The sequence below is a fragment of the Dermacentor variabilis genome, chromosome 7 (assembly GCF_050947875.1).
Source record: "Dermacentor variabilis isolate Ectoservices chromosome 7, ASM5094787v1, whole genome shotgun sequence".
Classification (NCBI taxonomy): domain Eukaryota; kingdom Metazoa; phylum Arthropoda; class Arachnida; order Ixodida; family Ixodidae; genus Dermacentor; species Dermacentor variabilis.
In genome coordinates this window covers 95,752,774-95,778,163 of record NC_134574.1, presented here as the reverse complement: position 1 = coordinate 95,778,163, position 25,390 = coordinate 95,752,774, and the positions used below count along the sequence as shown (strand labels likewise).

The 25,390-nt window shown below is 45.4% G+C and overlaps 1 long non-coding RNA gene across 2 annotated transcripts in view; it reads left to right on the top strand.

The window, feature by feature from the left end:
* Positions 1-236: 236 nt before the first annotated feature.
* The window catches only part of LOC142586948 (uncharacterized), a 72,166-nt gene continuing 47,012 nt past the window's right edge, over positions 237-25,390 (top strand). For both annotated transcript variants that reach the window (XR_012829313.1, XR_012829312.1), the window contains exons 1-2: positions 237-401; positions 6,927-7,039. This is a non-coding gene — a long non-coding RNA (uncharacterized LOC142586948). The remainder of the gene's footprint in view (positions 402-6,926; positions 7,040-25,390) is intronic.

Sequence of the window (25,390 nt, the reverse complement as noted above, 5' to 3'; positions counted from 1 at the left end):
TTTCGGAAAACTAGACCTATAGTCATTGCTACTCTTGACGTCGCGCACAAATGTTAACTTTGCTGACGTATTGAAGAACTAGGTCCTAAAACTTTTGCGGCTTATGAATAAAAGCAATAAGGACATGACACACGTTTCATACTGAGCTAGTTCGTAGCTACAAGCATAATAAATCATTATCTGAGGCATTGTGGCCTTCAATATTCTAATATTTCTGTAGTTTTGAGGCCTTGAGCTCGCATTGACGGCAAGAAAGGTCATTGTATATCAGTACGCATTTCCGATAGGTTAAACGTATGCAATTAAAAGGCTTCAATATGCACTATGAGCATTAAGCATGCACTTGTGGACGTGTGTGCAGCCAGCTGGGTTGGCGTTGGAGATCCTCTTGTTCACTACATGTGAGTGTTGTTTAGAACATACTGATTCTTTAAACGCAACATTTGGTAGATAACATATTTATTGTAATTCATAAGGAGAACTCAAACGGCGGACGATATTTCACAGACAAATCAAAATGCATTTATCCCATAGGTAAGTAAAATGACTTATTATATAGTTAACTATTTCAGGGCGCACATTTCAAGTGTAAATTGTAGCCGGAAGGTTGTTAAAGCATATCCACATGCTACCGCTTCTATGGATCACGCGAGTTTCGATATCATCATCATCACCATCATCAGCCTGGTTACGCCCACTGCAGGGCAAAGGCCTCTCCCATACTTCTCCAACTACCCCAGTCATGTACTAATTGTGGACAAGTTGTCTCTACAAACTTCATAACGTCATCCGCCCACCTAACTTTCTGCCGCCCCCTGCTACGCTTCCCTTCCCTTGGAATCCAGTCCGTAACCCTTAATGACCATCGGCTATCTTCCCTCCTCACTACATGTCTTGCCCAAGCCCTCCATTTCCTTTTCTTGATTTCAACTAAGACGTCATTACCTCGCGTTTGTTCCCTCACGAAATCTGCTCTTTTCTTATCCCTTAACGTTACACCCATCATTCTTTATTCCATAGCTTATTGCATTGTCCTCACTTTAAGTAGAACCCTTTTCGCAAGCCTCCAGGTGTCTGCCCCGTACGTGAGTACTGGTGAGACACAGCTGTTATACACTTTTCTCTTTAGGGATAATGGCAACCTGCTGTTCATGATCTGAGAATGCCTGTCAAAGGCACCCCAGACCATTGTTATTCATCTGATTATTTCAGTCTTATGATCCGGATCCGCAGTCACTACCTGTCCTAAGTACATGTATTCCCTTACCACTTCCAGTGCCTCACTACCTATTGTAAACTGCTGTTCTCTTCTGAGACTGTTAAACAATATTTTCGTTATCTGCAGATTAATTTTTAGGCCCGCCCTTCTGCTTTGCATCTCCAGATCAGTGAGCATGCATTGCAATTGGTCTCCTGAGTTACTAAGCAAGCCAATATCATCAGCGAATCGCAAATTACCAAAGTATTCTCCATCAAATTTTATCCCCAATTCTTCCCACTCCAGGTCTCTGAATATCTCCTGTAAACATACTGTGAATGCATTGGAGAGATCGTATCTCCCTGTCTGACGCCTTTCTTTATTGGGATTTTGTTGCTTTCTTTATGCAGGACTACGGTGGCTGTGGAGCAGCTATAGATATCTTTCAGTATTTTTACATAGGGCTCGGCTACACCCTGATTCCGTAATGCCTCCATGACTGCTGAGGTTTCCACTGAATCGAACGCTTTTTCGTTATCAATGAAAGCTGTATATGTAAAGGTTGATTATATTCCGCGCATTTCTCTATCACCTGATTGATAGTGTGAATATGGTCTATCGTTGAGTAGCTCTTACGGAATCCTGCCTGGTCTTTTGGTTGACGGAAGTCTAAGGTGTTCCTGATTCTATTTGCGATTACGTTAGTAAATACTTTGTAGGCAACGGACAGTAAGCTGATCAGCCTATAATTTTTCAAGTCTTTGGCGTCCCCTTTCTTATGGAGTAGGATTATGCTAGCGTTCTTCCAAGGTTCCGGTACGCTCGAAGTCGTGAAGCATTGCGCATACTGCGTGGCCAGTTTTTCTAGGACAACCTTCCCACCATCCCTCAACAAATCTGCTTTTGCCTGATCATTCCCAGCTCCCTTCTCCCTTTGCATAGCTCCAAAGTCTTTCTTTTTTTCGTCCGGTATTACTTCTGGGAATTGAAATTACTCTAGACTATTCTCTCTTTCATTATCGTCATGGGTGCCACTATTACTGTATAAATATCTATAGAACTCCTCAGCCATTTGAACTATCTCATCCACATTAGTATAGATATTGCCGGCTTTTTCGCTTAACACATACATGTGGTTCTTGCCTATTCCTAGTTTCTTCTTCATTGCTTTTAGGCGTCCGTCATTCATGAGAGCATGTTCAATTCTATCTATATTGTAGTTCCTTATGTCAGCTGCCTTACGCTTGTTGATTAAGTTTGAAATTTCTGCCATTTCTATTCTAGCTGTAGGGTTAGAGGCTTGGATACGTTGTCCTTTCTTGGTCAGATCTTTCGTCTCCTGCGATAGCTTACTGGTATCCTGTCTTACGGAGTTACCACCGACTTCTATTGTACACTCCTTAATGATGATGATAAGATTGTCGTTCATTGTTTCAACACTAAGGTCCTCTTCCTGAATTAAAGCCGAATACCTGTTCTGTAGCTTGATCCGGAATTCATCTAGTTTCTCTCTTACCGCTAATTCATTGATTGGCTTCTTACATGACAGTTCCTTCCATTCTCTCCTCAAGTCTAGGCTAATTCAAGTTCTTACCATCCTATGGTCACTGCAGCGCACCTTGCCGACCACGTCCACATTTTGCATGATGGCAGGGTTAGCGCAGATATAAGTGTCTACGATATATGTGCCATGAAACTTCTGGAAAATTTATTATTATTTCATTTACTGGTTTACCGAAGGCAATATTTATGAATTCTAGTGCAAAAGTAACTGCAGTGCCAATGTATTTCGTCGCACGATTTGGGAAAGAATATATCGAAGCACGCATGGTTCTTGGAAGTCATTTCGCGCTGGTATACTTTGCCAAGCCACCTGCTTCAATTTATAACGGCAATGTGTGGTATAAGGCAAGTAAATGAGCAGTTCTTTTGTAAAATAATTGTTAGTTACATTTGAATATCCTTCAACTTGTCCATCGAGAAATGTCAGACCCTTAAGTATTTTAGCTGAATAACTATCGTCAATGCTATTTTCCGCACACGACTTTGTGAATTCCGATATGATGAAATACGGTATATAACTAGCTTGGCCACATGTAAAGATACGGCATCGAGCAGCAAAGGGCCATGTTATGCGGAAAGGAACACGTACCTCTAACGACGTATATTTCGCTTTGTGAACTATGAAATAGTCATAATGATTTCAAGAACTGTTATCGACATCTTGATCCGGTGAGGACGAATTTCTAGGTATTCTATTTATCAATTTAATTCGCGCCGTGAGAACCTCGTCCAAGAAGCGATAAGGTCGCTCAATGCCTACGGATAAAAATTTGAACTGTTCTCAAAGCAAAGAGTGCAACTTATTCCATAGCTGAGCGGTGCTCCGTCTTGAATGATTGCCTTATGTCTGATGACAGTGCTAATTCCAGTGTTTATTCTGCAGTTAGATTAGTTTTGTATAACGATTATAACGATTATAACGATTTTTCGAGATAAACAACTGATCTGTGAGGCTTATTGCGAGCACAAACAAGCGTGCACAGATCGCGTTCGACCCTCCATCCGCCTCAACGAATCACAAACTGCAGCAATCCTGACTTAAATCTCATCAGTAGGTCTTATAGAGTTTGCCACTTTGAAGGCGCAGTGTCATGCTAAACATGTAGTGCAAGCTTGAGCACACTCATCAACAACAACCACCGAGCGTACACGTAGCATACAACGCGGAGCTCTCGTCCAAGCCAGCCTGCCGACTGTCGCTACGCGGAGCCACTCTACGCCGTGCACTGGCGCCTATGAGAGAAAAATGAAAAGAAAAAGATAAACGCCCGTGCATGACTACAAAATTTACGCCTTGACATCCCCGTCATCACTATCCCTTCAAGAAGTACCCGAGCAGCCACTCCTAAGTCATAACTGATTGACCCAGCCAGACAGGCTATTCTGTCAAAATATCTTGCTTCAATACAGAAAAGTTCGTTTTGTTCCTTTCAGCACTAGAGCGCTTGAGGTGCACTACTGCACTACCTCTGCTGTTCAATAAATACCACAAACTGCTAAAACTTTCTTGGTCACGGTCAGCTAACCTCTAAACCGACCACTCTTCGGCACCCGACGAAGTTCACGTTTTAATGGGAAATGCCTACCTTGATCAAAATTTTATGGCACTGAAACAGCACAGCCACGAACGACCGGAACAAGTGAGTTTAGCACGCAGAGAAAATTAGATGCAAGTACATGAGTATGTCTGTGACCGGATATGCTCACCAAAAAAAAAAAAACATTTCCGACGAGTGAACCTCACTTCTGCCTAATTGAGCAAGTGCTAACGACACATTGCCGGCAAATATGTCAGACCCGTTTGCAGAATTCGTGTGATTCTTACTTTATACAGTACGATTCTTAAAGTGCCACACGAATGCCGTATAGCCTTTTGCGCCTTTAACAGTACTATTAAAATAGCTCACTGCATTATCCTGTTAACCCTTCACTGTGTACATATTGCCAGGTCAATGCTAATTTTTCATCGCTCTGATTTCATTTTGCAGCCATATTTACTGCTTACTAAATCTTTCGGATGTTATATTTTCGAATATAGTTTGCTTTCTTCTTCTTTACTAGCTTTGACAGTTCAGCAACTTTTATCTGATCTCTTGATTTAGACACTTTCATGCATTGTTATTTTTGTATTAGCCATTTCATTACTTGCGAGAGTTTAGTCAAAGGTTGCCTTGGTACCCTACCTTCCACTCAAATTGAAACTTCTGGAACAAAGCTATTTGGGCTTTCTTTTATTACCTCTATGCTATCTTCATCCTCCTGTTTAAAAGCTACGGATCTCTTGCGAGCAGCAATCTGAATTTCTCTGCTGTTTCCCATACTGAGTGTAAGTTGGCCAGTTTCTTCTCATCTTGGTCTTTCGCTCTTAAAATTGATAGCAATCGTAAATGTCACTCACTCCACATTACTCCACTTTACCCTACCTGACAATTCTGCATTCTCAATTATAGAGGAATCAGCAGGGAGTATTAAATCAATTTAATTTCTTGTTTCTCTGTCAGGGTTTTTCCAGGTGTCTGTGCGGGTACTGCGCTTCCTCAAAAAATGTATTGATTTTTGCGTGTCTTTTCCTTACCGCAAATTCTGCCAACATGCCCAATCTAAATCTACTGCAATCGATGTTGTACTAGCCACTTCTTTGTTTCCAAGCCTGCCTTTTCCACTCTTACTGAATACAATTAGCGGATGACAATTCCTTACTGCGTTTGCAACTTTATTGTTGCTAGTTCACCATTTTATTAAACAGTTTCTTTTTCACCATCATGAGAGCCTAGGCCTTTCGGTCCCGACATGGGAGCGGCCGACTTCAGGCTAGAAAAAAGAGTGCCATCTGGACCACTTGAATAAAGTTTTTCATACCATACCATAGCATGACGGCATCTTTGAGCATATACATGCTACTCATACTAATACATTTTTACTAATTAGCCCAAATGTGACGGCTCTACCATCTCATCATTCAGTTTGGTTCATCCACGTTTCCCATTATGTACTTATGGATTACTAGTACTACCCGCAATTCTTCCTTACTTGGAAGACCTCTGAAGCAGGTACGTTAGCCGCTAACCTAGACTCTGCAAGCCTCACCAGTTCCTGTAACCTCATTTAGGGCCAATATTATCCCAGGCTATACGTGACAATTCCTCAAAGAGCCCTGCCAAATCAGGCTCACTCGAGAGTGTTAGCCTGTAATATGTTGCCAGTTACGGTTTCCAGAAGCCCCTCTAGTACACCACAAGTGCCCATTGTTTTAGTGGCGTATATCCACACATATATGCATCAAACGATATACACTTGAAAGTGTGAGCATTGAGGTAAATACAGGTACCTTTTAATTTCCCTGCGTTCAGTCTATTAAAGTCACGCATCTTTAGCCCATGGTGGATTTTTGTGCGTCAACCAGTGTTCCTAAAGTTTAAAGGCAGCAGCCTGTGAAATGCAAAGTGTCTTCATGCGGTCACGCAGCCACGATGAGAACGTGGGAAGGTCTACATTATGAACTTCACATGGAGGACGAAATGATCATAAGTAGCACCTTGTTTGGCATGGACGCAGCCAGTTTCGCAGCAGCCGTGTGGGCCAATAACGTAATTTAAGTTCCACCTAAGCAGCGAATGTGCGTGCAACCGCTTCGGTAATAACAGAACGCCCCTGTATTATAAAGAGAAAGCCGTTACACTCGAAGTTTTGGCATTAAAATGTTTTAGCAATTTGTTTGTTGGACACAATTTCAGCAAAAATTGATTGCCAGTCACAATGCACACTTACGAAACAAAAGATTTGCGAATGCAGCCTGCAAAATAAAGAAGTATAGTATCAACGTATATGTATCAGAACGACTTTCGCGGTCCCGGAAATCGTGGTAATGTTATAACATTACGATAACTCAGATATACAGTGTATGCAAGTTTTTAGGCGAGAAATACCGGATAAGCACCGTTTTTGCCATGTACACTTAGTGGGATGTCACACGGGTTTGCATCAGATATTGAAGCTATGAAGAAATTTCGCGAAGGAAATGACGCACGCAAAACACTAGGAGCACCTAGCAGAACAGACATAGTGGGATGTCGGATTTGTCGTGATTTTGGGGTCATCGAACAAACACACGTTTCACCGAAACGTTGATGCATTCAACATATGTTTGATATAAATTTATCCGCAGAAATTGTCTTTCACCAACCGCGCTGCCAGCAGTACTGCTGTTCTGGGCACTCTGATCATGGAGAGCGGCATTGGTGTAGAAGAACCGCTGAGGGGCTTCACCGCTTGTCTTCGGTAAGAAGGAGCTGTCTTTGTGCATGGTTAATTTTTAGTGCAGCCGCCAGAGGGTAGACGTTAAGCACGACCGCTCGGCGAAAACGCACAATGTGCGGCAGGAGAAATGCCCCAGAAGCGGCAAAGCTTGCTCAACCGTGGACTTAAGTTACATGCCATTGTAGAATAATGGATATCTCTACCTGCTGGTGATTCTTTGTTTGCTAACGATGAAATGAAAGAGTCCCTTCAATACAAAAGAAGCTGACAACTGCCAAATAAAAGATGTTGTCCAAATTGGCAACGCAGAATGAATTTGACAAGCCATCTCTCACTAAACACAATGCATGTCCACCGTATGTGGTGGAATTGGCTTCACCGAGTCGCTTTTGTGCATGAAAGAAGCCAATAATTTTATTTGTGCTCTAAGCAGTCCTTAAAACTGCAACCAATGACTTAACCACGGGATCGCACGTGGTCTCAACGATCATTTCATCTCAACTCAACGATCAGTGCGCTCGCACATTTTCATTTATGTCGCTGTAATTGCCTCTTGCAGGAACCTGTGGCTATCGAATCTTGACGTCCTTTTTTGCTGTATGCCATTCATTTGCTTCACTTGGATTGATACAGAATATTTCAGGCCTTTGTTATGCTGTTCGGCATGCGCGGGAACGGAACTAGAGCAAGTGTCTTCCGTCGCGCCGGTCAGTTGGACAACACTATCTCATGACAATGTCTTTGTAGCGGTGAAATCATCGCCAATGTAAATATACAGGCGGCTCTAAAGTGTTTGAGGACACTGCGCGAAGCGTGTGACTGTTGAAATAGCACAACGTAACGGATCGGTACAACTTCACAATCTATTTTTGATTATAATCAGTAATCACTTTTTTCTGTTGTCCTCCTACCTAAAAGTGAATAAGCATAGCACAACACAGTGCGGACACGTGTGGAGTTACCTGCCGTTCTGTATGGAAACGCCAATCTATCTCGATAATCTTTTACACTTTTCGCGCTGACATTTATTCCGGAAAGACACCCTGGTGTTTGTAATTTCTTATGACTGATTCGTCATGAAGCGTTTTGAAAAATTTATTATTAGCAGACTTTTCACTTTCTGTTTGTGTGTTTTACTGTCTATAATTTTTTCTTGCTGAGGAGATTTAAGTAAGCAAGGCCGTGATAACAGGTGGTGTAAAGTGGGATATTTCTTGGGAACGAAATCAAGGGTTCCGTGGTTCTCTTCTGCACTGCATGTTGTCATCGACACGGCAAGGACCGGATACCGCTGAGGTGCAATAGGTAAACTGTTTTTCTAAAGCCACGGGGACGGGACAATGGCCGCCAGAAACTTGTGTTTATCTGAGCTGAAGGAACGCTCCAAACCACCACAGTCAGGCATTGATAATGAGGGCCGTCGTCACTACATCCAGGCTAACCACTTCGCAAACGTTAGGTTCAAAGGCTTCTGCTGCTTTTGCTCCAACTCCATAATGAAAGGGGGATTGAGCGGAAACTTGTGTTATCTTAATGGGCAGCATTTGCAAGAAAAGGACGAAAGGATTGCCAGAAGGTTATGACACCCAGCGTATATTGAATACTGTAGAGATATGCAGCTCTTGAAAAGAAAACTGAAGATAACCTACAGGTAATGAACGACCCCGTAACTAGGCTGGTTTCAGAAGCAGCCCTGAAGTGGCAGGCAAGGCGTCAAAGCAAACCGTAGGTAAGCTCTCCCTAGTAACAACTTACCTAATAAAGAACAGAAAAAGCATGAAAGTATCCCGCTCAATATATCAGAGAGTATTCAGAAAACTGCGAAAACTGATCAACAAAAAGAAAGGGGATACTCGAAATTACAACGTAGGAAAGATTGAGAAAGTTTGATATCAGTGAGGAAAAAACTTGGCATAAGACAAGGCAACATGTGCGCACTGAAATATAAGCAGGGTAAGGTAATCGGCAATTTCGATCTTATATAGTAAAAACAGGGAAATTATTCCTCAATTACCTTCACAGAACGCAAAGCAGCCAAGCTACCTTCATTCGAAGTAGTAATAAACAGGATACAGAGCCTCCTTCTATACCTCGCGATGAAGTTAGAAAGTCCTTGCAAAGGTGCGACACAGGAAAAAAGCGGCAGAAGAAGATAGAATAACAGTCAGCTTAATAAAAAAATGGAGGAAATATTATGCTTCAAAACTTGCCGCCCTTTATACGCGATGCCTCACCAATTCAAGTGTACCAGAAAACTATAAGAAAGCCAATATTAATCTAATCCCTAAGAACGAAGACCTTAAAGAATTAACTTAAAGAATTAACTTAAAGAACACCCCCTAGCTTAATTTCACTCTTGCATAAAATATATACCCAGATATTTTCAACCAGAGAAGGAGCAACAATTCACTTCAATCAACCAAGAGAAAAAGCTCCATGACTTCAGGAAAAAATAATCTGTGGATCTCATCCTTGTAATCAATGACATAATCGAGAAACCTGCGGAGTGTAATCAGTTTCTCTGTAAGGCTCTCATAGATTATATGCGCGAATTCTAAATTTTCGTATCATCCTAATAACACTATGCTTTCCCACACTTAATCATATAAGTACCTTGGAGTTGTTCTTACAGAGAATCTTTCATGGGCCCCACACATCAGTTTTACATGCACCAAAGCATCACGTTCTCTTGGCCATCTACGACGGAATTTGCGAAATGCCTCGCCAAACATTCGAAAACTCGCTTTCCAAGCATTCATTTTGCCACAGTTAGAATTCGCCTCCCCAATTTGGTCCCCTCATCAAAATTACCTAATAAATATGACGGAAATGACACAAAACAGAGCTGCCCGTTTCATACCCCGTAACTAGAGTATAAACTCGAGCATTACACAAATTAAACTAGACCTACTGTTGCCGCCATTAGATATCCGCCCCAACATCGCGCTTCTGTGCTTATTCCACAAATATAATTACACTAATAAACGAACCCGGTTGCAACTACAAATACCCCACTCTTTTTCACGCAGATTACATAATCAGTTCAGTTTCATGCGCATACACGCTAAAGCAAATGCATTTAATTCATCGGCACTACCACGTGCCATCCGTCTCTGGAATGACCTCACTGATAACATAGCCTCCATATCTAATCCCGACACGTTCCGCTCTCAGTTACTCATGCTTTTCCCATTTAATACCGTTAACGAGTGATGTAGTGTATGTGATAAATAGTGTATGTTATCGTGCATTTTTTCCATGTTGTATATCATTTTCATGAACGGTATTCCTTGCTCTTAACAGTAACAGGTGTTCGTGTGCCTTCATATATTGCTTTGTATTCCTAGTGCCTTTAATATTGTGTAACACGGTAATCTTCTTATAGCACTGTTCCTGTTGGCATTTTTTACTTTTTATACATTTTACTGTTTAATATGCCCACCTTACTTTATGCCCTGCCATAGGGCCTGTAAGGTGCTTTTGAATGAATAAAAAATAATAACGCTTTTCATTCACTAGAGATACCCGCAATCATAGAGGCATTACGTAATCAAGCAGTGCAAAAGGCGTACATAATTATCTTCGAAAATATCTGCATAGATTCTACAGCTCATGCTACAGCTCATGTAGCAGCTCATACGGCTCATGTTCATAAACGCACAGAATTCAATTTCACGAAAAAAGTATGTGCAGCTAAGCACGCCACCATGAGGTACTACAATTTCCTACAAAAAAGGTGACGATAGAATATTATTACCTATTCTAATAACGAAGATGCGATTTTGTAAGTACCTCTCCATTACGTTGAGGATTTTTCCACTGATGTCCCTTTCAGATAAGCCGCGAAATATTTCACAAAATATAAATTATGGGCTTTTGCGTACCATTACCACATTTTTATTATCAGGCACGCCCAGCGGAGCACTCCGGAAATTTTGACGAGCTGGGGTTCATTAACGTGCACCTAAATCTAAGTACAAGGGTCTTTTCGCATTTCGCCCCCATCGAAATGCAGCCGCGGTAGCCGCGATTTGATCGCGCGACCTCGTGCTCAGCAGCCCAACGCCATAGCCATATTTTATACCACCTTGGGGTATCATAAACCTTTTTCACATCCTAAAATATGGAAAGAAAGAACTGTATGGGTATGAAAGCGTCCCGAATGTGTGCTTCAATGCAATCATGGTGATCTACCATCGATCGGCCTTCTCTAAACTGCACTCGCATGGATCGACAAGCTTCTTTGATTCAAGAAAGGGAAAAAGGCTGCCATTTATCTTGTTTTAAGCAGTTTGCATACACAACTTATTAGTGCTACGGGCCGGCTGCTTGTCTGTTAGGAGGGATCTTTAGCTTGTTTGGAGGCGGGGAATATTATCACCTCTTTTTATGTCAATGGGATGCGTCCGGTTGCCCATATAATGTCAGAAAGTGACAACAGTACCACCTGCGTGTCAAGGTGAAGATGTTTCACCATCATTTACATGTAAGTATCAGGTCCTCAAGCAGACTTCTCAGTCTAAGATTTAGCGAGTCTCATGACTAGCGTGGTCTGCTGTTGTGAGGGCTATGGTCTTCGTGAAGGCCTCGCCTCTAGAGGCGAAGCCTTCGAGCCTACGAACCAAGAGGTCGATGGTTCTTTCTTTAGGGATAGCGAATGAGAACTGACTACTTTCACCAAGAGTACTGGTGGCACTTTCATGGTGACACTCTTGGAGGGCCGGATAGATGCCAGAGTCTGGTGTGGTGATGTGCGCTTGCACACCGTATCAGCATACCTTGCGATATGAACATATAATACGCAATTTAGCTCTTCCCTCTTGAAAAAGACAACAGGATATTTCAGTCTGTTGTATTTTGGGACGTTGCTTCTGTTGTTTGTCGTACTCTCCCCTGTAGTGTTACGTCCTGTATGCAAAACTTCTGTAGTTCTTGATCAATATTGACACGTGTACTTATATTTAACGGCTGATCACGTTTCGCCGCCGAACAAATGCTATTGCACAGCGCTTGATGCGCCTGCATGTATCTGAAGTTTCTGAAAAGTTATCGATGCTTCTATCCGCTGTCTGTTCTCGCCGATCCTTGTGTTATCTGATTTCATCGCGTGACTCGAATGGTATAGAACTTTGTGGTAGGCATGTGGGTCCCAACGATTAGTCTCGAACATTCGATGACTGCTGTATAAAAGCCGACGCGCTTGACCCGCTCATCAGTTTTTTGACGATCGCCGACCATGTTCGCCGCTATCGTTATGCTATAAGTGTAGCCTGTTTTTGTGGGCACAAATTCGGCCAATAAAAGTTAGTTTTGTCTTTCCCAGTATTGCTACTGTGTTCTTCAACGTCACCACCACGTGACATCTGTTGGAGGAGCTTTTCGTTCATGTACGGGACGCCCTCAACAAGTCGTGATCCCAGCTCGGACCGCAAAGAGAACACCAACGTAGTCCCAGAACATCGAGCAAGCTGCCGTCTTTAACAGCTGCCCCCGGAGCACGGACTTCTACCTGAGATACGATGAAGATTGTGGCCAAGGCAACCACAATGGCATCCCCAGCATCCCCCGTCATGCTGCAGCAGCCCTGGGAGCCTCCGACGTTCCGCGGTTCAGCATTCGAGAACCCGGAAACCTGGCTTGAGACGTATGAGAGGGTCGCTGCATTTAACAGCTGGAACAGTGACGACAAACAGCGACATGTCTTCTTCGCATTGGAAGACGCTGCCAGAACGTGGTTCGTGAACCGAGAAGCCACCTCAACGACGTGGGACCTGTTCCGAAGCGGCTTCCCGCAGACCTTCAGAAGCGTCGTACGCCGAGAACGAGCCCAAGCACTACTAGAAACCAGAGTGCAGCTGCCTATTAAAACCGCCACGATCTTTACAGAAGAAATGAGCCGCCTATTCCGCCACGCCGACCCGAAAATGTCCGAGGAGAAGAAAGTCCGCTTACTGATGCGTGGTGTAAAGGAGGAAGTTTTCGCCGGAATGGCACGAAGCCCACCGAAGACCGTCGACGAGTTTCTTCGCGAGGCCACTAGCATCGAGAAGACACTGGAAATGCGGAACCGGCAATTCGACCGCCACACGAACTCGACAAACTACCCCCGAGTTGCGTCACTGGCCACCGACGACCTGCGTGAGACTATCCGAGCGGTCGTGCGGGAGGAACTACAGAAGCTGTTCCCTTCATCACAGCCTGAAGTAGCTTCTATTGCCGACGCCGTACGTGTGGAACTTCAGCAACAACTCGGAGTAGGCCCTGAATCGCCGCAGCCTCAGCCGCAAACGTAGACATACGCCGCCGTAGCCCGCCGTCACGTTCCCCTCCGTGCCCGCGGCAGGTCCCAGTGACGACACAGTTCCGTCGTCCCCACCACCTCCGCCGCCAGCACGCCAAGCCGTCGCCTCACGCGGCGTTCCAAGGCGGACTGACTTTGGCGCGCCCTCAACCACCGTCCACTTTGCTATCACTGTGGAGAAGCCGGGCACATCTACCGCCGATGTCCATACAGAGAGATGGGACTCCTATGGTTCGCTGTTAACGCGCCGCGACCACAGATAGGAGAAGGACCTCACGATATTGTCGACTTCCTCGCCGCCACTCAATGAAACCCTCGACGACCGTCCCGTTCACTGTCACCAGGCCTCTACCTGTCGCCGCAGCGCTGACCATACACCGGCCTAGCCCGGGGCCACTCTGCGAGCCCATATCTGGGAAACTAAAACCAACAACCGATGGAGGTGCGGTTGCCGTTCGTCGAACTGACGAAGATCCTACGCCGCCGACGAAGACGACGAAGAGACCATCACGACGACATAATAACGACACGCCGCCGTCCCGACGAAGTCAGGAAGCCAAGACTACACCAACGAAAGACGACGTGACGACGCAATGTTCCAACTTCAGTTCAACACGACGCAGCCGTGATCCGACGCCAAGAGCTAACTGCAACGCCCGACAAAGAACCACCGATCTCGACGTGCTTCTTGACGGCCACGGAGTCGCCGCCTTAGTCGACACAGGCGCCGATTACTCCGTCATGAGTGGACACATTGCCGCCCAGTTGAAGAAGTTAAATCTGCATGAGAAGGCCATGAAATTCGAACCGCTGGAGGACACCTCATTACGCCGACTGGAATCTGCACGGCAAGAATTACCGTTCATGACCGTACTAACCCTGCCGCCTTCGTAATCCTCCAACATTGTTTAGGAGACGTCATTCTCGGCATGGACTTCCTGAACCAACACGGCGCAATCATAGACCTGAGGTGAAAATCGATAACGCTGTCGGAAGATCAAGCGATACCGCCAGAGAGCTCTCGCACTCATTACGGCTTGAGTGTGGTCGAACATCAAGTGAGCATACCGCCGCGCTGCAGCATTATTATTTCCGTCGGCACCGAAACACCCGCTGACGTAGAAGGCATCATCAAGGGCGCCCAACATTTACTGCTCGACCGTCAAATTTGCGTCGCAAGAGGGATCGCTCGACTCCACAGAAGGAAAGCGGGAGTTATGCTAACCTACTTCAGCCAAGAGTTCAAGCACATCAGCAAGGGCACGACAATCGCGTACATCGAGAAATTGTGGAAACCGGTAATGCCTTTGTCCTCTAGGACTCTGCCGCATCTACTCCGATCAGCATAGTCCCCGAACCAGAGTTCGATGTAAATCCAAGTGTTCCAATGAGTAAGCAGCAACAGAGCAGAAGTCTTCTCCGACGATACAAAGACTGCTTTTTGACGTCATCGACGATTCGACAAACACCAGTTGCAGAGCATCGCATAATAACAGAAGAGTGCGCCCGACCACTCCGCCAGAGACCTTACCGAGTTTTGACGCGAGAACGTGAAGCTATTAGGCAACAAGTCGACGAAATGCGGTGCGACGACATCATCCAGCCGTCGAAAAGCCATTAGGAATCTCCTGTAGTCTTGGTGAAGAAAAAGGACGGAACCCTACGTTTCTGCGTCGATTATCATTGTCTGAACAAGATCACGTAGAAGGACGTATACCCCCTGCCCCGAATAGATGACCCATTGGATCGGCTCTGCAACGCTAAATACTTCTCGTCGATGGACCTCAAGTCTTGCTATTGGCAAATAGAAGTCGACGAAAGAGATCGCGAATACACCGCCTTCATCCCCCCAGATGGCCTCCACGAGTTCAAGGTTACGCCAGTCAGACTGTGCTCGGCGCCTGCAGCGTTCCAGCGCGTGATGGACAGGGTTTGAGGAGGATTGAAGTGGCAGACCTGTCTTGTATACTTGGACGACGTCGTCGTCTTCGCCGGGAATTTCGACGATCAACTTAGGTGGCTTGCAACAGTACTAGAGGCCATAAGGTCATTAGCACTTACTCTGAAGCCGGAAAAGTGCCGCTTCGCTTACGAGGAGCTTCTATTTTTAGGCCACGTCATCAGCGAATCTGGAGTCCGCACCGACCCGCAGAAGACAGCTGCCATCGCAAAGTTCCCGCAACCCATCGACAAGAAGGCAGTGCGTGGATTCCTTGGCATGTTTGTCTACTACAGGCGCTTTGTCAAGGACTTTTCACGCGTCGCGGAGCCGCTAACACGTCTAACCAAATATGATGTCGAGTTCAAGTGGGAAACCCCGCAGGCCGATGCATTTCAAGAACTCAAACGACGCATGCAGTCGCCGCCGGTACTTGAACACTTCGACGAGGACGCCGATACCGAAATCCACACTGACGCCAGTAGACTAGGCCTGGCTGCCGTCCAAGTCCAGAGGAAAGACGGACTTGAACGGGTGATATGTTATGCTAGCTGGTCGTTGTCAAAAGCGGAAGGCAATTATTCTACGACTGAAAAGGAATGCCTCTCATCATTTGGGCTACAGCAAAATTCCGCCCTTACCTATATGGGAGGCCATTCAAAGTTGTCAGCGACCATCATGCGTTGTGTTGGCTAGCTAAATTAAAGAACCCTTCAGGACGGCTCGCGCAGTGGAGCCTCAGACTACAAGAATACGAAATCAGTGTAACCTACAAGTCCGGACGAAAACACTCAGATGCCGATTGCCTATTACGCGCCCCCGTCGACCCACCGCCGCAAGATAACGAGGATGACGACACCTTCCTTGGAACAATAATCGCGGAAGACTTCGTTGAGCAGCAACGAGCGGACCCGGAGCTAAAAGGCCTCGTGAATTATTTGGAAGGGCACACCGACGCTGTCCCTAGGACATTTACGCGTGGATTGTCTTCGTTCAGGCTTCAAAACAACCTACTCGTGAAGAAGAACTTCTCACCAGTCCGCGCCAACTACCTTCTTGTTGTTCCGTCGGCGCTGCGTCCAGAAGTACTGCACGCCCTACATGGCGATCCGACAGCTGGGCACCTCGGTTTCTCCCGGACGCTATCGAGGATACAAGAACGGTATTACCGGCCTCGCCTAACTGCCGATGTCGCCCGTTACGTCAAGACATGTCGAGACTGTCAACGACGCAAGACACCAGCAACAAGGCCGGCGGGTTTACTACAGCCGATCAAGCCTCCTTAATGACCTTTTCAGCAGATCGGCATGGACTTGCTGGGACCGTTTCCGACATCAACTTCCGGAAATAAGTGGATCGTCATGGCGACGGACTATCTTACCCGCTTCGCTGAAACTAAAGCTATACCGACAGGCAGCGCAGCTGAAGTGGTAAAATTTTTAGTCCAGAACATCCGGCTGCGACATGGTGCTCCAGAAGTCCTCATCACCGACAGAGGAACTGCTTTTACAGCAGAGCTAAACCAAGCCATTCTGCAATACAGCCAGACAAGTCACAGGAGGAAAACTGCCTACCACCCGCAGACAAATGGTCTCACGGAGCGCCTGAACAAGACCCTCACCGACATGCTATCAATGTACGTCGACGTCGAACACAAGACCTGGGATGCCGTCCTGCCGTACGTAACGTTCGCTTACAACACGGAGGTGCAAGAAACAACACAGATCACGACGTTTAAGCTGGTTTACGGGAGGAAACCGATGACGACACTTGACGCTGTGCTGCCGCACGTCACTGACGAAGAGAATCTTGACATCGCTACCTATCTCAAGCGCGCCGAAGAAGCTCGACAGCTCGCCCGCCTACGGATCCAGAACCCGCTGCCTACCGACAGCCGACACTACTATCTCCGACGACGCTTTGTCGAGTACCAGCCCGGCGACCGTGCTTGGGTGTGGACCCCGATACGCCGACGAGGACTCAGTGAAAAACTACTGCGACGATATTTCGGACCCTACAAAGTCATCCGACATATTGGCGCACTGGACTATGAGGTCGTGCCAGACGGCATTTCGCACTCACAACGGCGCCGCGCACGATCTGAAGTGGTCCACGTGGTGCGCATTAAACCCTTTTATGGACGCTGACGAACTTCCTTATTTTTGTTGTGTTCTTTGCTACGAGTATTTTCTTTCTTAGTTTCGTTTATTTGCGGCATCGGGTCGATGCTTTTTAAGAGGGGGGGTATTGACACATGTACTTGTCTTTATCGGGGTACACGTTTCGCCGCCTAAGAAATGTTATCGCACAGCGCTCGACGCGACTGCATGTATTCGAAGTTTCTGGAAAGTTATCGATGCTTCTATCCGCTGTCTGGTGTCGCCGAACCTTGTGTTCCCTGATTTTATCGCGTGACTCGAACGGTGTAGAACTTTGTGGAAGGCATGCGGGTCCCAACGATTAGTCTCGAACATTCGATGACTGCTGTATAAAAGCCGACGCTCTTGACCCACTGATCAGATTTTCGACGATCGCCGACCGTGTTCGCCGCTATCGTTGTGCTATAAGTGTAGCCTGTTTTTGTGGGCACAGGTTCGCCCAATAAAAGTTAGTTTTGTCTTTCACAGTATTACTACTGTGTTCTTCAAAGTCACCACCATGTGACAATATTTAATTAAAAATTTACAGAGACATCTTTAACGCAATGTAAATTTGTTTAGAAAAAAAATATAAAAGAGAAAACTTCCCCGCTGGGGATTCGAACTTGCACCTGGATCTCGAGACGAGTATCTTACCACTGCACCGCTCCGAACTTGTGTTTCAAAATAGATTTTAGCTATATCAACAGAAAGAATCTCTGTCTGCGTTGACGTTTACAGTCGTTGTTGATGTTTAAGAGTCATGATGCGCTTTCACTCCACGGCGTCAACTGCCGCATCTCTAGAAGTGTAAAAGTGTTGTTGCCATCCACAAGTACATCGTGTAGTGTTAGAACATCAATCTTGCTGTATGGTATCGATAATAAATAAGAAATTCAGAAATAGACAACGGTGACCGGGGACACTGTAAGAATTGATACTGCTAAATTCGACAGTTGTCTCTCCCTCTCTACACATTGACGCCGACGACGACGCCGACGACGACGCGAAACCCAGGAACGGACGCCAAAGAGCTGCGCTCTAAAATAAAACTAAACCACATTAAGAAATGTATCAGTCCTTGGAAGTGTGTTGCTGATGTCCAAAGAAATGCTCCTGCGTCGATTGATTGCCGGAGGCTTTGAAAACGGTATCGGAAGGACACTGCGCCAATCGCACTACTTTGCTTGCATAAATTATGAACGGTCTCTCCATAAAAACTAAACTTGTGTGCTGTGAGTACTTCATCAAAATTAACCGCTGTTCACCTAATAAGTGCTGTAAAATATTATCACACACACTTCATGTTTCGTGAGCGCTGTCAATTTATTGTGGTAATGTGGAAATGTGGAATTCTATTAACTAATTCGTATGCGTTGCAAGTAGTTACGCACAGGCTTTCAAGCAAGGGAACGCCTTGCATAAATCGCAACGTTATATTACCGTATTTACGCGAACACAAAGGGAGATTGTTTTAGAGGTTTGTGAACTCGCAATGGGCCTGGCAGTTTATTGGAATTTATACCACAAATATGCAACGGCTTTCGTTTCATTTGTTTTTTACTGTCGCCTGCTCTCAGTACAATGTGATTATTTGCCGTTGACCTTGCCCAAAGTGCAAATAAAAAAATCGATTGCTTTCGTATCCCCGAATGTAGCTAGCGCCTTTGTTCTATAGTGAGGAGGGTGGACTTACGGCATATTAGAGGAATTGGAAAAATATATATAAATACGACAACAATCAAGCAGGAAGCCCAACAATATTTCCTGCACAATGTAGATTGCACTTCAGATTCTGTGTATACAACGTTTTCCACAGTTTCTACTCTGCTAAAAATGAATCTGCGAGCAACTGTAACGTCGCCAACGTTACACAGAAAAAACTTTATCACAGTCTCATAGTACCTCATACAGTTTTATCTATACGGCAGATTGCGTCTGCCTAACCGTGGTCAATTTTGGCTTGAGGACACAAGTGCCGCCATCGCGGATGTCTCCGGCCCAGCTTTGCTCATTCGAGGATCACGCAGTAGCATCTATTGCAGTCGACAAGAATTCTGCCGATCCTCCTCTGCCATCACAGTCGGCAACATGTACCATCGCCGACTTACAGAAAATGATTACACCCGACATGCCGTCCGAGCACGCTCAGGAGCTCTACCATGTTCTGTGTTCCTACCACGATACTTTTGACTTTAACGATCGTCATTTGGCTCAAACTACAGCTGTTAAACATCGCATTAATACCGACGATGCAACTCCTATTCTTCGCCGCCCGTATCGAGTGTCACCGGGTGAGCGTCAAGTTTTTCACGCAGAAGTTCGCAAAATGCTTGCCAAGGACATTATTGAACCGTCATGTAATCCATTGGCGTCACCCGCTGTACTGGTAAAAAAGAAGGATGGCTCATGGCGCTTTTGCGTGGATTACCGGCACCTTACCAGGGTTACCGAAAAGGACGTGTATCCCCTACCTCGGTTTGATAACGGGCTTGACTGCCTCTACGCTGCTCGCTACTTCTCCTCTATTGACGTTCGATCCAGCTTCTGGCAGATGGCCGTGGACGATCCGGATGACGAGAAGACTGCTTTTGTAACACCCGACGCTCTTTATCAATTCAAAGCGATGCCGTTCGGTCTCTGTAATGCTCTTGCCACTTTTGAACGCATGATGGACTCCCCTCTTCACGGTTTCAAATGGTCCACGTGCCTGTGCTACTTGGACGACGTTACAGTATTCTCCGCAACGTTCGCTACGCACCTCGAGCGCCTCTCAGCAGTCCTGTACGTTTTTCGCCTAGCAGGTCTGCAACTCAATGCATTGAAGTGCCAATTCCGCCGTCGCCAGATTACCGTTCTTGGGCATCTCGTTGACGCGAACGGAGTGCAACCGGACTTAGGAAAGATCCATGCTATTACGCACTTCCCTGTTCCGAAGTGTGTCAAGAATGTGCGAAGCCTTATCGGCCTTTGATCGTTCCTCCGCGCTTTCGGGAAAAATTTCGCGGCCATAGCACGACCGCTAACCGAGCTTTTGAAGAAGACGCCCCTTTCCAGTGGGGCGATAACGAGGCCTCAGCATTTTCGCATCTAATTAACCCTCTCACTACGCCTGCCGTTCTGGCCCATTTCGATCCTTCTGCGCCTACCGAAGTCCGTGCGTATGCTAGCGGTCACTGAATTGGCGCTGTACTGGCACAACGCCAGTGAAGCAAAGACCGTGTTATGGCTTACGTCAGCAGGCTCCTCTCACTCTGGGAGCGCAACTTTTCTATCATTGAGCGTGACTGTCTGGCCCTAGTTTGGGCGATTGCGATGTTCCGCCCATACTTATCTGAGCAACCCTTTTCCTTTGTCACAGACCATCACGCGCTTTGCTGGTTATGCTCACTGAAAGATCCTAAAGGAAGACTTTGGTGGCTGCGCCTTACGCCTGGAAGAATATTCGTATACTGTCACCTACAAATCTGGTTGACTACACATGGACGCTGACTGTCTGTCTAACCGGTAGACGAGCCTGATGACGCCGACAGTAGTACCGCCAACGAAATTTTCTCTGTCTCTGCCTTCGCTAACATCACTAATGAGCAGTACCGAGACCTATCGCTGTGAGCACTCATCGAGCGTCTGTGCTCTACGCCTACCGACGTATCCGTTCGCCGATATGTCCTTCAGGGCGGCATTATGTACCGGAGGAGCTTCCTCCCAGACGGATCTGATCTTCTTCTTGTCGTGACAAAACATCTATGACAGACTGTGCTCTTTGAGATGCATGATGCACCGAGTGCAAGACATCTTGGACTAACCGGCACGTACGACCACGTCCACAACCGCTACTATTGGCCTGGTCTCGCTCGCTTCATCCGACGCTATGTTGCTGCCTGTGATCCCGGCCAGCGTCGGAAAACGCCCCAGGTGCTACTGCCGGTCATTTCCAGCCGATCACCGTCCCTGAGGAACCGTTCTGTCTTGTTGGATTAGACCTTCTCGGTCCCTTCCACACGTCATCCTCTGGGAACAAATGGGTAGCCGTCGCAACTGATTACTCCACCCGATACGCTATCACGTGGGCTCTCCCTACCAGTTGCGCCACTGACGTCACGGACTTTCTTTTGCGTTACCTTATCTCACTTCATGGCGCCCCGCGACGACTGCTTGCTGACCGTGGTAGTAACTTCTTCTCGAAAGTTACCGCCGACATTGTGCGTTCCTGCTCCACTCAACACAAGCTCACTATCTCTTACCATCCTCAAAGCAATGGCCTGACAGAGCGGTTAAACCGTACTCTTACCGATATGCTGCCTAAGTACAATTCCAAGGATCATTATGACTGGCACATCGTCCTTTCTTACGTCACATTTGCGTATGATTATTCCCGGCACGACACCACCAAATTTTCTCCATTTTACCTACTGCACGGTCGCGAACCGACCTTTCCCCTATACACGGCACTTCCTCCTGCTGTGACGTCAACAAGCGAGTATAAGCGCGACGCCATCGCCATTGCCGACCATGCATGCCAGCTTGCCCGTGCTCGACTGACGGCCTCGCAAACTACTCAGCAGCGTCAGTACAGCAGCGTCAGTCAGAAGCTCCTTTCGCGATACACAGGGCCCTACCGTGTGCTGTGCCAGATTACGCCTGTGACGTACGAAATTGCTCCTGTAATTCAACCTCGTCCTCTACTCTGGCATCTAGTGATATCGTACACATCAGTAAACTGAAGGCCTACTACACTGCATCCGAGTCCGGCCTTTAGTCACTGCGGGACGGCGCTTTTGCCGCAGGGGGTAGTGCTACGTAACAGTATTTGCAATGACGAAGAGGCGAGCAGTGAGAACACGATGACGGCGATTGGAGGCTAGCGCGGGCTGTTACCTCTCGGCCAAGTGCGGCGTGTTCCCTTGTAAATATACTTGCATAACAAATTGATTAAAAATATTAAGACGGTTTAGCATATCTCATGTTATTAGGAAATAATGTGCGGGAAGAAAATAACAATTTACTACAACAAGAGGAAAAAAATGAGAGAATAAAAAAGAAAACAAAGACAAAATACTGTAATCCTTAATTGTCGTTAATCTGTCAATCATGAATGCATTTTAGTTCTCTTTTAAACTGTGATGAAGATCTTGAGTTTGTCGTTATGAGAGGAAGAGTGTTCCATATTGATATGGAAGGGAATTCTGCAGTGTGTTTACCATATTTAGTGCGAATTTTTGGTAAAAGAAAGAACTTATTGAACGCTAATGTGGTCGTACTATGAATGATTAGGTTAGTTGGCGAAAATGTGATTGATGGTAGCCGATTATTCGCAAATCTGCAGAAAACAAAAAACCTGGGTTGTATTTAGTGAGTCCAGAAAAGGTACAGGTGTCAGTCTCGTTTAGTAGTGAATTTGCATTAGAAAAGCATGGACTGCAAGTAATTACTCTTATGGCTCGGATCTGAAGTGTCTGCAGAGCTGAAATATGAGTATTACAGGTGCTTCCTCAACATATCGTGCCATAAGTAAAGTGAGAGCAACATGGTACGTGTGAAGTAAGGTCGTTTTTTTAATTAAGATGCATATACCATAAGCTGTCTTCTTTTTTATGTGAGCGATATGATAGCGATATTTCAAATTAGAATCAAGGAAAGATAATAGTAAAGATATATATGGACTTGGAGGAAGGCGGTGAGAACCAAAAGTTATAGTTGGAATGGGGGGTATGTTTCGCTGATGTGAAGGGAATAAAACACATTTGGTCTAAGTTGCATTAATAGCGAACATGTTACCATTACACCACCTTAGAATATTTTGTAAGTCAGCATTTAACTTATTAACGAGAGATAACATATTTTTATGAAAAGTGAATATATTGGTGTCATCTGCGTACAGAATGCATTCTGTGGAAGAAAGTTAGGTACATCGTTAATATAAGCCAAAAACAGAAGTTGCCCCAGGATAGATCACTGGGGCACACCAAGGTTAATAATTCGCTACAGAGAATAAGCATTGGAAATAGAAACAACTTGAACTCTGTTATATAAGTGGCTTTTTAGTAGTGACAGAGCAGGCCCAGAAATGACAATTGCTTCAAGCTTAGAGAAAATGATATTATGATTTATGCTATCAAATGCTTGCGTTAGATTGATAAAAGCTGAAGTGATGAGAAATCCTTCGTCGAATAATTTTTTTAGTAGGCGAGTAAAATGAATGAGTGCCAGCTCTATGGAATATCTATTGCGAAAACCAAACTGGCATTAAGAGCGCATATGAAATGTGGAAAGGTATTTCGTTAGCCTTATTTAAATTAGTTCCTCGGTAACTTTCCCGAAGAACAGTAGAATGCAAATAGGTCTGTAGTTAACTAATAGTGAGCTATCGCCTTTTCTTAGAACTGGGATAATTTGTCCAAGCTTTAGTTCAGAAGGAAATAAACCAGTCTCGAATAATAAATTGAAAGAGGATGAAATCATATCTGAAGAAAGGTGCACAATTAATTGAATTTTAGAAGGCATGTTTACTAGCAAATCTGGTTCAGGATACTTCGCTGAACAACATATAACGTAACAACGCTTTCGTCGATATAACAGGCGTGCAAATCTTTGTGTTCAGCAAAGCTGTTGAAAACCATCACAACAACTGCGGAGGGGGGTATTCAATGCCTTATTGTTTGAGCATAATGACAGTAATGGTAACTTGCAGTAATGTTACTTTTCACAGCACACCGGCCCTCGCCGTAATGCCGTTTCGTTTTTACCTTGGTCACTCCTCGTATTCGCGCTGCTCAGGGGGAGTACTAAATATCCGTTAACTACCCATTGCGGCGCCGCAACTACCGAGAAGTTAGTGGTGACGCTGGTTCTTTTACGGTGAAATTTCTAGTGACGTCACTGCCCACTTTGCAAGCTGCCGTCATCGTGGCAGCTTCCGCAACATTATTTTTTACCGGAAAACTTATATGGGTAGGGTTACGTGCTTCGCATTGTTATCAGGAGCGATTTGCATCAATTGTGTGGATCCGATGCTTGTTTTGTACATGTTATTTATTGATAGAAATGCTGTTCTGTATGTTCTAAGCGTGATTCCAAAGAATGCACACACATTTCGTTATCACTTGTTGAGCGTTTGAAGCGTGTTTCACCTCGGCCACGTGTTGGCCCGTTATTGCCACTACCTACGCAATCCGTGCACATATTTTCCACGGACGATAACACGAAAAATGATGACGAACTAAGGTTAGCAGCTTTGCTCTGAAATGTCTGCACGTGGCATTAAAAATATGCGACCATATTTTCACTCGCACAATAAACAAAATTCTTCGAAGCGGACTTGAACCTGCACGGACGTCAATGCGAGACGCCATAGAGGCGCTGCTATGTTTTCGAATAAACATTTGATTTTGCAACAAATGGTGGCTCTGCCTTTTGTAGCGCTGCATATCGCATTGGGCCATTGACATTTATTGAGTTCATGGCGTGCTTTCACAGAATGTGTGAGAACGCCCACATAGGAGCCATCGGCGACAACACATATGGCAATGTTTATAACGCCTCACATCGGCGCTCATCGCTTCTTGTGCTGACGCCGCAGACGCCAAAAGTGATTTTTCTAGGAACATCGATGCGAAAGCTGCGATATATAACACCGAAGCTAGGAAACAGACGCGAAAAAAAATGCTAGAAACGTTTTAAATCAGAATACTGTCATACGAGTAAACATTCCGCTTCAAATATTTTTGCTGAACAAAAGCAATAGAAACAATTTTTTTTTCATTAGCAATTTATTACTCCATTCTTCGTGATTCCTATCAACCAGTGATTCTGCCGCAATACTTGGCAGGACTGCGCAAAATAGCTATTATGTCGTTCGGGATGGCGGTGCTCAGTTAAGCGCAGTGGCTCCATCCGCGTTTCTTTATTGCGCGTTTCTTCAAAGTGTAGCGTATGCTTCGCTTTAAACTTTGCGTGACTTAGCGCACTGCATTCATTGCTGAATGGCGTCAGTG